The sequence below is a fragment of the Heteronotia binoei genome, chromosome 21 (genome assembly GCF_032191835.1).
Source record: "Heteronotia binoei isolate CCM8104 ecotype False Entrance Well chromosome 21, APGP_CSIRO_Hbin_v1, whole genome shotgun sequence".
Taxonomy (NCBI): Eukaryota; Metazoa; Chordata; class Lepidosauria; order Squamata; family Gekkonidae; genus Heteronotia; species Heteronotia binoei.
The window spans coordinates 133,953,262-133,965,338 of NC_083243.1; the positions used below are offsets into that span (position 1 = coordinate 133,953,262).

At 40.7% G+C, this 12,077-nt stretch overlaps 1 pseudogene; it reads left to right on the forward strand.

Moving 5' to 3' along the window:
* The first annotated feature begins 9,682 nt into the window (after positions 1 to 9,682).
* LOC132589647 (uncharacterized) overlaps positions 9,683 to 12,077 on the forward strand; it is a 64,078-nt pseudogene continuing 61,683 nt past the window's right edge.

Below are 12,077 nucleotides of genomic sequence, written 5' to 3' on the forward strand. Positions count from 1 at the left end.
ATTGCTGCCACTTTTTTTTTTTAATTTCATGTCTATGTCGATAATGTGGTGAAAGCAGTTCCCAAAGTACAGTTTCTGCTATATTCATACTTCAACTCGAAATAAATGCTCTTAGAATTCTCACCGAAATGAGAGAGACTTGGAGGCAAACATGGGATCTCCAGACGCACATAATATGTGTATTTAAGGGTTGTGCCGCTTCCACTTTAAGTTGTATACTTTGAATGTCCCCTCATGTAAATAGCCTCCTTGCACACTGAAAACTGACATTTCAAGTTTAGGATTTTTCCCTAATGTGCTGGATTTTTTGTGTTCAAGGATTTTTTTCTTGTGCATTTAAACATTTGATTCTCATCTAAAGTTTGAAGTAGAGTCCAGCAACAAATGAGTTACTGATTGTGTACACCTGCCTTTTATTCCCAAACCAGCTTGGTGACCATGGGTCAGTCAGAGCTCTCTCAGCCCCACCTACCTCACAGAGCGTCTGTTGTGAGGAGAAGAGTGTAAGCCTCTTTGAGACTCCTTTGTGTAGTGAAGGGTGGGGTATAAAACCAACTCCTCCTCCTCCTTCTGGAGCCAGGACCTGAATGAATGCCCACTGCTGCACTTGTGGTGTCCCTCATCAGCTGAAAAATAGTTAATGCAGTAACACCCATTCCCCTTTAGACAGATGACATCATAGGACTCACTGACAGCTGGGGGATGGGGTTAGACATCTTTATTTTATTTCTGTATTTGTGAAAATAAAACAATGATAAAGTCCGCAGTTTTGAAAGAAAGGGGAAAATGCATATTTAACGAGGTCTGTGGGAAAAAAGGAAAGTATATAACCATCACATCTTTGCAAGTACAAAGAGAAATAGCTTTTTTTGAAATTATCCCCCCCCCCATTGATAATGGGGTTAGTGGTGCTGAATGATGTGAAGAATAGCTTGGGGTGGGGGATTAGTAAACAGTCTTTTGAATACTTAACGTGTAGTTTGGGACAGCTATTTTTCACTAAGGGTCCGTTTACACTATAGTCAAATTTAAATCTGCTAATTGGTAAAATATGCTAACATCTGAAGCCAACTATCCTTCAATTTAAAAGAAGTTAATCTGTGGATGGAAGGATTCTTAGAACAAATTACATTAACCCTGCTCCTGCACACAGCTTGGATTGGATTTTGTAACCTATTATTAGGAAGATCAGGGATCCTTCCCACACTGTCCTCCCCCGGTAGTTCCATCTGACCTGGAAAAGTTGATTTCATGTGTTTTGAGACCCACATAGACTAACATCCACACAGGAAAGGGAAAACTGCTTTGAGGGTGTGGAGATAAAACACCTTGTTCTGTTTTCTCCACAAGCAGCAGCTCTGCTGCCACAAGATACAGGACTGTGATTTCCCCAGCCCCTACCCCCATCCCTGCAGTCTTCCAGTCTGTTTTGTGGGTCCAATAACCTCAGGAATCAATACTTCCAAGTTTGGGACTGCTTGCAAAATGGGAGTCTAGGAAGGACTCACAACCCTCAGTGCCTTTCGCTGACAGATTTTGGGATCTACGTTCTTGTGTAATGTGTGATAGCCATTCACTTCCACTTTGTATGCATGGTTCCTTATATATGTGGAACTTCTCTTTCCACTGCAGTAAATGAAGAAGCTCTTGTAGTAGGGGAGCTCTATGTGTTCTCTGTCTGCCTTCATGCAGAGGAGTTGTTTTCATTGAGAACCAACACATTTTTCAGAAGCATTCATGTAACAGTGTCACCAGCCTCTGTGACACATTTCTGCTCAAATGCATATCCAGAGCAGAGCTGCTAGTTTCTATATTTGTCACACATTTTGGTAAAGCAATGAGATTTTTCTGAATTGTTTGTTCCATGTGGATAATGGTAATTCCACACTGGAAAGAAAAGCTTAACACATTTCCAAGCTCTACCATTTATTGGAGACTTAAGAGCCTTTGCACTTTCTTCTGTTTCACAAGGAGAGGCTGTGTGTGGCATAAACTTCTGTTTGTTCCTGTTCTGTGTGTGTGTGTGTGTGCATGTGTGCAAAAAGAGAAAGACGCATTGCCACTTTAAGAAGATCTTCAGCTAGTACACGCATTTAAGCTTTGCTGCATTTCATAATACCTATGAGCTGTTACATGTACAAATGTATTTTTACCTGTATTGACTTGAAGGTATGAACAATAAACATGTAACTATCTTTTGGATACTTGGAAGATCTTAAAGTTGTAATTGTGACACTTTTTAGAGAATTTTTGTTGAATCCTAGGTATTTTATTTGCTGAAGAAACACATCTGATTTCTTTGGTGCTGTTGTTGAAAATTGTGCTTCTAGTTCCTTACAATAGTACAGCATCAGAAACCAAATCAGTTATGTGTTTTTATGTCTTGTTTTTTTCACTGAGTAGCTCAGACCTAATTAAGATCATTCACTGCAGTTGTATTTGCCACAAGGCTACACTCTGTTTTGCTGCTTATAATTGTAAACTGTAAAGCTAGGGGTTCCGTTTACCAGTTCCATTTACCAGGTAAATGTCCCCTGCCCTTGCTCCCTATCCCTGCCCTCCCAGTCGAGCAGCTTTGGGAGAATGGCATCTATCAATGCTTCGGTGTCACATAGAGATTGAAATTCCTAGAGTGTCATGGTATTTGTTCCTGTTCAAAAACAGGAAGTAATAGTCTAGAAGTCCTGTTGCCCTACCCAATGGTCACATAGGGCTCATGTTTCTCATACTAGAGAAAATACATTGTTTATCTTTGTTGGAGAGCCACATTGCAAGATCACCAGTGAGAGCTAAAACTTCAGTGCTGATAAGGAAAGTTTCTAGCACAGTCCACCAATGAGGGTAGCCAGTGATATGTGACAAAATAAATGGATGCCATTGTGGAATGGCAATTCAAGGGGACAAGGGCTCCACTTCTTTACTGGTGTGCATTGTGTAGTGGCCTTGGAGCCAAGAGGTAGTAAGGTCAACACAGTACAGGTTCATGGTTGCTGACTAGCCAGCACCATCTTGCAAGGGCTTTCAGAGCTGGCCTGTGCTCACAGGACATCAATGGTCTGTGCAGGTCACGTGCCTACATAGCGTTGGGCACAGCCTGCAATTTTGTGGTGCGACAGCTGTCAGCAAAGCCATATGCCTCATTCTTGACTATCTTCTGTAAAGTACTATAAAAGTAATAAGCTATTTTAAAAGCCAGTGATACCTAGGGAGGTAAATAGCACATCTTTTAAAAGAGTGTTGTTCTGCCTGTTGTCATGCAACGGAGGAAAAGAGAACAAATTTACCTGCCATCTGCTGCTCCCTCCTGTAAAACTCCATACCCATCATGTGTAGGAAGCAAGAATACTGATCCTCACAGGGTGGTAGAAACCATAATTGGCTAAGATACTAAACTCAACCACAAATTTTGGATCCATGCCAGGATCACTTGATTGCCTTGTGCATGCCTACTGCATGCTTGTACACATGGATCTCCCCTTCACAATGTATGTACACAGGGAGTAAAACAAAACTGTAATGTATAAATTGATTCTCAGAGTCTAGGGGTGGTTTCAAACAAGAGATTTGGCCTGATCTACTCCCATCTCCCATTCAGATTAAATGCGCATGATCACACAAGCACATCTGCCCTCCAAGCCACACCCATTCTCACTCTGTCTCCAGATGCCTCCTATCTGGATTAAAACATCTGGATTTTCCTGGTAGTTTCCCCTGAATCTCATCTAGGTCACATAATTAGCAGCTGTCTGAACACACAGGCACAACTCATAAGTGGAAGAGCTGTGTGATTGTGCCAAGCCGTTTCTGGTATGAGGGTTTTTTTTCCTAACCCCTCTCCGAGGAGCGTTTGTATGCATCTCTGCTTGAGTGCACACACAGGGGATTTTAAAAAAAAACAACCCTTTCTGTGGTGGGTCTGTGGTTAAGCCATGCTAGCAGTGTGAATGGGCAATCACGGGCTGCTGCTGGGATCCTGCCACTTCAAGGGTGGCTGTCTGATAGCCCAAAGATGGACCAAACTCAAGAGGGTTTTTTTGACAATGAGATGGAATCATGTCAATTTCACAGTGAAACCAACCTAACAATCTCATCCGGGTTCTAACCAGGTTGTTACCTGCTTAGTTTTAACAAATAGCACAATTCGATTTCAAACCATTCTCTAGGAACTCCAGAGCAGTCCACTGACAAAACATGTTTTGGCCTTATGGCCATCTTCAGTGGTCATAATAATTACACAATGGCTCCAGACACTGCAAAAATATTACAGTAATTAATATAGGACTAAGTTGGAATTGTGCTGAAGAAAAAAGGGGGAGGAAAAATTCATTATTGAATTTAGTATAATCTTTATAATATTTGAATTAATAGATAGAAATATGTTCAAAAATACCTATTTGAGATCTTGCTTTTAACGTGATTTTAGGCAGAGATATGCTTAGGAGGCCTCATTTGAAATCACCTTCTGCCCAAGACAGGTACACATATTCTAAATGGTAGTTCAATTGTGTATCTAAAAAAATTCAACAGAAGCCTGGTAATAACATTTCCACAGAGAGTGTTTGGAAAAGAACCCAAACACATAGAATTGAGTTATATTAATTAGTGCCAAATTGATAAGAATTACCTTCCTAATCTGGTCCAAGGAAATCAATTCAAAGTGAAGGAAGGAACCAATGTTGTGTAATAATGCATAGTGCAAAGTGTCAAGTGTTTTATCATTTATATGTCAGGCTGGAGGATGATGCAGTCAGGATATATTTTCATCACTTTCCCATCACAGTTGGTCATGATCCCCAAAATGCTTCCTTTGAAAACTGGAAAGCTCTGTATGGTAACATTCCATAAGGCTAGACAGGTTACCACTAGGGCTATGCAGAAAGAAAGAGAGAAAGAAAGAAAGAAAGAAAGAAAGAAAGAAAGAAAGAAAGAAAGAAAGAAAGAAAGAGAGAAAGAAAGAAAGAAAGAAAGAAAGAAAGAAAGAAAGAAAGAAAGAAAGAAAGAAAGAAAGAAAGAAAGAAAAAGAATGAATTTTGGGGAGTTTGAACATATTGCACCTCAAAAATATAAGTATTTCTTGATATTCCCCAATCCCAATACTGGTATGGTATTTTGATCCAGTAAATATTCAGGATTCCTGATTTTTTTTGCTCCATTATACCCTATGGGGCCATTATAGTCAATGGTCCCCATAGGGTATAATAGAGAATTAATCTGGGGGTATCTGGAGCTCTGGGGATGCTGTTTGAGGTAGAGGAACCAAATTTGCTGCATAGCTGCTAGTGCCTCTGTTCAACCCCCTGCCCCAAGTTTCAAAAAGATTGCACCATGGGGTCCAATTCTATGGGCCCCAAAGAAAGTGCTCCCGTCCTCCATTGAAACTAGTGGAGGGGGGAAAGGTGCTTAAAGGAATTATGGTCCCTTTAAATGCCTTTTCCAAGTCATGCAAGCATACACCAAAGGTGTATGAAGGGACTACAATCCCTTTAAACACCTTCTCCAAGCCCCTTAACTTCAGCTATCCAGCAGCGCTTAAAAATCCAGAATATTTTTTGGGAACCAGCCTTTTCAGATCTCTATCCATCTGAAAGAATATCAGAAAAATCCCAATAAAGTATTTTTTTGGCTATTTTTTTCAATTTAGATTTTGTTAGGATTTCCTTAGCAAAGTAATGCAGATTAGAGCACAAAATAGTCAGCAACACACATTTAGCTTTAACAAAGTAATCTTTATTTATCTAGTGAGGAAAGGGTAACTTGGAGTCCTACAAAACAAGAAAAGGATTTAACATCCCATCTGTCTTCTCTAACTACATGTTGACTCTCTGAGGTCTAAACAGCAACTGGTGTGTGATCCAGGGCTCGAACAAAGGATTGTAAAACCTGTAACCCAATGCTTTCTCCTTAGGCCATCCCCAATGTATTGATTACCTAATTAGAGTTTACCAACACAGGTTAATATGCATATTGGCGCCTAGCTTCTGGCGGGAAGTACTTGCAGACTTGCTCATTGGCCCTACCACCAGAACAGCTAAGCATCAGCATTCATAAACAAACAACTCATGACTCCAGGAAGTGAAGTTGCCAAAACCCAACAGATTTAATTGAACACATACCCCTAGTTGCCATTGGAAAGGAAAACCAGTATAGCTATCTCCCCACCTCCATACACACAAAAAAGGCATTTTGTAAGCACAGATGTCTTTTTGGATCTTGGCCAAAAGTATAGAAGTTGGTAGCAGTTCAAATGAGACCTAGACTCTATTCTCTTAAGTAAAGTATCATAGTTGATACAGGTCTGTGGAATTATCTAAAGTTGACAAGTCATGTGAAGTGACTGTTAACATGTTGATAAAGTGAGTAAATGAAACATCCAACTTATACTAATAGTAAAATATTGGGGTAATCGATACTTCTTAGTATCTGCTTCTGTTGGACAATAGTAACATGTTATTCATAGAACCCTACATATGCATGCAGTTTGTCTTGCTCCTCCTGGCTGCTTTCGGCAACTTTGCTAATGCTGAGCGACTATGTGCACTAAATTATCCTTTCAATCTCAATGCACTGAGGAAGAGTAACTCTAAAAGAGACTAGGGCTCCTGGGTTTAAATTTAACACTATTTAAGGAAAGCAAACCTTTGCTAGGGGATATAACTGTTAACATTGTGATTTCTCAAGCTGAAGGTTTCTAATGGGCTTTGACTGTTCCAGAGATACACATTTTTTTTCCTAGGTAACATATTTCAAGTCCAATTATAAGCAAATGCTACAAAATTTTACTGTAATGTGAAATACTGTAATGTCAGATAGCATTATTTATCTGCTTAACATGACAAAAAGCATTAATTGCTGGGAGCCATGATTCAGTGCAGCAATACAGAAATCCATTTTGTGCCTATCTCATCAGTTATTGCAGATTTTCCTAATGACTTGTGATATGAGATTCTGCTGGGAAATGTGTTTGTATTTTTTCCACCTGCAGGTTCTGTATGCTCACTGTTGTGACACAGATCCTCCATTAACTAAATGCTTTTCATTATTGTAGTGCCATGACACATCAAGGGTGCGTCGCTCTCCCTTTTGATATTTAGAATAGCCTTAATCATCGTTGCACATGCAGTTTTAATTATTAGGATTTACCAAACATACCAAGAAGCTAATGTTCATTGTCTTCCAGTCCCATTTAACAATTCAATCAGATTAAATATGTCATCCATTTCCAGTCAAGGTGGTGTATATATGTCCCACAGGGAAGGGAAAATGCTGCATGTACTCATCTAATTACTTCTACATAAGGATTGCCTTAATGCTCTATGTTTTGCAACACAGAAGCTGATCTGATTCCCCCTGAAGTCAGTAATAAACTTATCTTAATATTGGAAGAAGTGGGGCAGACGCCACTGCTGCTTCCTTTTAAGTAAAGTGACAATCAACAAGAATATTTCAAATTTGGATGGATCCATACGGCTTTGTATATGATCATATGCATATACTGCAGTCCAACAAGTCCATGGGTGTAGTGAAAACTGATGTGAGTGTGCATCAGGATGGGCATCTGCAACATAATGCTCACTTGGACCCAATAGAATAGAAGCATCTTTTGAAGAACCTGCACATCCTCATCCCAAGTCCCTCGTTGCTCTATCGGGCTAGCTGGACATGGCCAGTTGTACACCAGTAACATTTTGTTTTCTTATATCTTTTTATCTGTATCATTCATTTTGATTCTTGTAAATAAGTAACTGAACAGTGTCACCTTCTCTTAATCAGACATAGTGCCTTTGCAAGTGTGCCTGCATCTCAGGATTCCTAACTGTGTCAAACGCTGCTGTGAGATCTAATAGTAACAGCAGTGCCGACCCACCCCGATCCAGCTGCATTCAGAGGTCGTCTGTTAGAGCAACCAGGACAAAGTTCTTTACAAAATGCTGTAGTGCAGATGTTAAGCTTCTATTTGTTCAGACTGACCAGTATGCATGCAACATTGTTTAATTGACTCTCTGTGGTTTGGGAATTAGGAGAGCCCGGTGGCTTTCTGCCCTCTCAATGGTTATTTCCTCTTCCTTGCTAGTTTGGAGAGAACTTTGGTTAGTTTTATGCCTGTGCAGATGTTTTTGCTAACCAATTAATCTGAACCACAGTTTGTAAGGTATTTATGAAATGGTTTCATACTGTCCCTCTCCAGGGAGATTTGTCTATCTCCCTCTATTGGTGTCTTTCACCAGAAGATGAAGACTTCCTGTTTTGTTTTGCTTGGCATGCCCCCAGTAACAGTTATTGGCTAACCTTCTGGTGTTGTTTATGTATGTGTTTTCAGCTGAATTACTATATAATTTTAAATGTATTTTTAATTGCTCAAATATTTTTATTTATTTATCAGATTTATATCCCGCCCTCCCCCGACAGACTCAGGGTGGCTATCAACAGTTTAAAAACATTAGCAATTTACAAACATATTAAAATTAAGTACATAAAACATTTCCATACATATTAAAAATCTAAGATAGCAAGCTTCTGATTTCCGTTATATTAGTTCAGTGAGATTGTCAGTGCTGAAGGTAATAGCCACCTCCCCCTAACCATTAAAGGTGAGCTTGAATAGTTCAGTCTTACAGGCCCTGCAGAATTGTGGCAGGTCCCACAGGGCCCTGATGTTTTTGGGGAGGGCATCCACAAAGTGGGCGCTATTACTGAGAATGCTCTGCCTCTAGTGCTGGTCAATCGAGCTTCTTTTGGGCCAGGGATCTTAAGGAGATTTTGAGCCCCTGAACGTAGTGTTCTCTGGGGTGCATAAGGGAAAGGCATATGGGGTGCGTATGGAGAAATATTTATATTTTTAAATGTTTGCTGCCTTATGGACCCTGATCGGATAGAAAAGAGGCAGAAAGGGGGGGGGGAGCATTGCTGAGCAATGGCAGACACGTTTAAGTGAAGCTCCAACTCTTCCCCTTCTAAATCTAGACGCTTCGGCTACAATGTGGACTCAAAATTGTTTTGCAGATGGGAAAACCTCTCAAATCTAAGGCCAAAGCTAAAGCCAAGATCAAAAACAGGGGGGAACCTACAGTAGAAGCTTCTCAATTGGTAAGAGATTTTTTTCATACCAGGATCTCCCCCTATTCAAATGGGCTGTTCTCCCTCTGCGGATCCTAAAATGGCGCCTGGGCAAAACGTTACCGATACCTAGGGGTCCCAACTCCCCCGCCCTGGCGGGGGCCCCCCGATATAGAAGCCTCCTCCCCCGCCCTCCCAAAATTCGGAACCGGGGGGGAAATGGCGCCATTTTGGTGCCACTCGCTCTTGGGGCATTTGGAGGCAGGGCGGCCTTTTGCAAATCGCAATGGCAAAAAAAAAAAGTGCCAGGGAGGCCTTGCGAAGAACAACCCACCCCCGCCTGGCGCCCCTTTTGGAACAGCCTTGAGCCTTTCCGCTTCCTTACCTTCCCTTCCCTTCCCCGCTCTGCGATTCCTCTCCCCAGCTTTAGAAAGAACTACAACTCCCAGCATGCCTAGCACGGCAGCTTTCCAGGCTTGTAGTTCTCTGGGCCGCTCGCCTCCCATTGGCTTGTGGGGCTGAGCTCCGGACGGGGAGCTATGCTTCCCGCCATGCCCCGCAGCAGGACCCGGGCTTCTGTGAGTCGTCTTCGTTCCCACATGGGGAACAGCTGAGGGAGAAGCGGAAAATGGCTGCAGGCGGCGGGGCGGCTGATGCGGGGCGGGGGCGAAGGCGAGCGAGCTGGGAGGAGACGGCAGGTAAGAGAGACCCCCCCCCATCCAGTAGGGAAGGGGCAGTGGGGCTGGATCTCGCCCCCCAGTTGCAAAAGGGGAGAGAGAGAGGGAGGCGTGGGAATGCCAGAGGGTGAACGGGGATTGTGCATGTTGCTGCGCTTCTCCCGTGCCCTTGAGGGCGACGCGTGAAAAAAGCACGTAGGAAGAGTTCAGGGTCCCCAACGGCCCGCCCCAAGCCGGTACACCTGAGCGTGGAGGTGCTACTGCTGATTGGGTTGCCAATCCCCAGGTGTTTAATTATGCTTGTCACAGCCTTGATCTTGGCTCCACCCCTAATGTCTCCTGGCTCCACCCCCAAAGTCTCCTGGCTCCACCCCCAAAGTCCCCAGATATTTCTTGAATTGGACTTGGCAACCCTACCGATACCCCATATGAGGATGGGGAAGATGCCCCAATTTGTAGAAGAGATCTGAATATGTTGCGGGAGGACATTCATACTTATTTTGCAAAAATGGTGGCGGGCTTATTGGCACCTGTTAATAAACGTATTGATGAAGTGGCTAGTGACCTAGAAATCACATCGAAAATGGCGGAACGTTCTGCTGAAATACCTTTATCTTTGCAAGCAGAAGTAAAGCATTTAAAGGCAAAAGAATCTTTACTCAACACTTGAATAATAACATTGGAAAATCGCTGGAGAGCCCTGAATTTAAAATTTCGAAGGATCAGAGAGGACGCAGAGGAGAATATGGATCTTGCTACTTTCTTATTGCAATGGTTAGTTCGGATCTTTAAGCAGGAAGGTGGTGCGTCTCCAGCCATTACTAAAGCACTAAGATTGGGGCCGTTAGCAATGGCACGCAAAGAAAAAACGCGGGATATATTGATGCAGTTTCTCTACCCCAAGACAAGGGAAAAAATACTGGGAGAAGCCCGTCTGCAAGGCTATTTTATGTTTGAAGGTCAGAAAGTAATTGTTCTGCTAGACCCTGCCAGCAAAGGCATTAGAGAAACGGAAGAGCTTAAAGTTTTTTGCTTCAAAATTGTACCATGCTAATATAAAGTTTCATTGGAGCCCTGTCTCAGACATCCATGTGTACAAAGGAGGCACACTGTTTAAAGCTTCGAACACCACTACAAGGAAATTGCTTCTTCAAAATTTGAACATAAGTCTATCAAGAAGAGAAGACGAACTGAGTGCTGATACTCCCATAGCAGAGGTACCATGCATGCCTGAAGCTACCTGAACTCTCAGCTTTATAATTCAATAGTTCAGCATCACTGTTTGAACGCATGTATATGAGTCTGCTAAGTTACCAAAGCACTAACAACGGAGTTTATGCATTCACTATTCAAGTTCTTTTATAGGATAAAACAAATAATAAGTTTTATAGAGTGATAACAGTTAAAGAATGATACAGCACTTATTCTGATTTTATAATCATTGATGAATTTTCCTACTTATAATTTTATCTAACCTTGCTAACTCTTATCATTCTAACTACATGGTTTACCTTGTTAATACTAATACTATTAATATATTTAATTAATGAAATTTTATTATGATTTTAATACTTATATGATGATACTAATTGTTATATGAACTATTATACTAAGCTATGTTGATACAGTGAGTCTATATTTTAATGAAATCCAGTTGATTAAATATTAATGCAATAATATCTATTATTTTAAAATTGATTGCTTATTAATGATTTTTTCTTAAGGTCAATAGGGAACACAGCACTTATAGTATAGATGGCTAAGAATTGAGTTGAAATTGTTTTTATGAATTTTATTATTTCGATTATTAGGATTATATAAAACACAATGAATTCTTAGGCATAAAATTCTAACTCACTCTACAAAATGTGTACATGGAGACATTTATGCTACTTTTGTCTCTTCAGGTTATCACTACTATCTCCATTAATTTAGTAGTTTTGGATGAAAGTCTAGTACCTTTAATCAATTGTTATTTATTATAAATTTTGGTAAGATAGGCTTAATTACTACTTGGTGGTTATATGCTTAATGATAAACTGTTTACAAAAGGTTGAAATTACTTGGTTAGTTAATGCTGAAATATATGCTTATTCTTTAAATGATTGTTAAGGGCGGGTGGTAATAGTTCTCAGAATACTTTATAATTGTTATAGCACTAAAATAGTATATAAGGTTAAACTAGTTAATTTTTATAGCCACTGAGTTAACATTGGACTTGTAATTTAGTTGTATTAAGTATAAGACAAATCTAGTTACAGCAAACTTTTATATATGAAGGTGCTCAATGCTGTTTGTTGAATTTTTATATGACTTTATACACTATAGACATCTATATATTTGCCA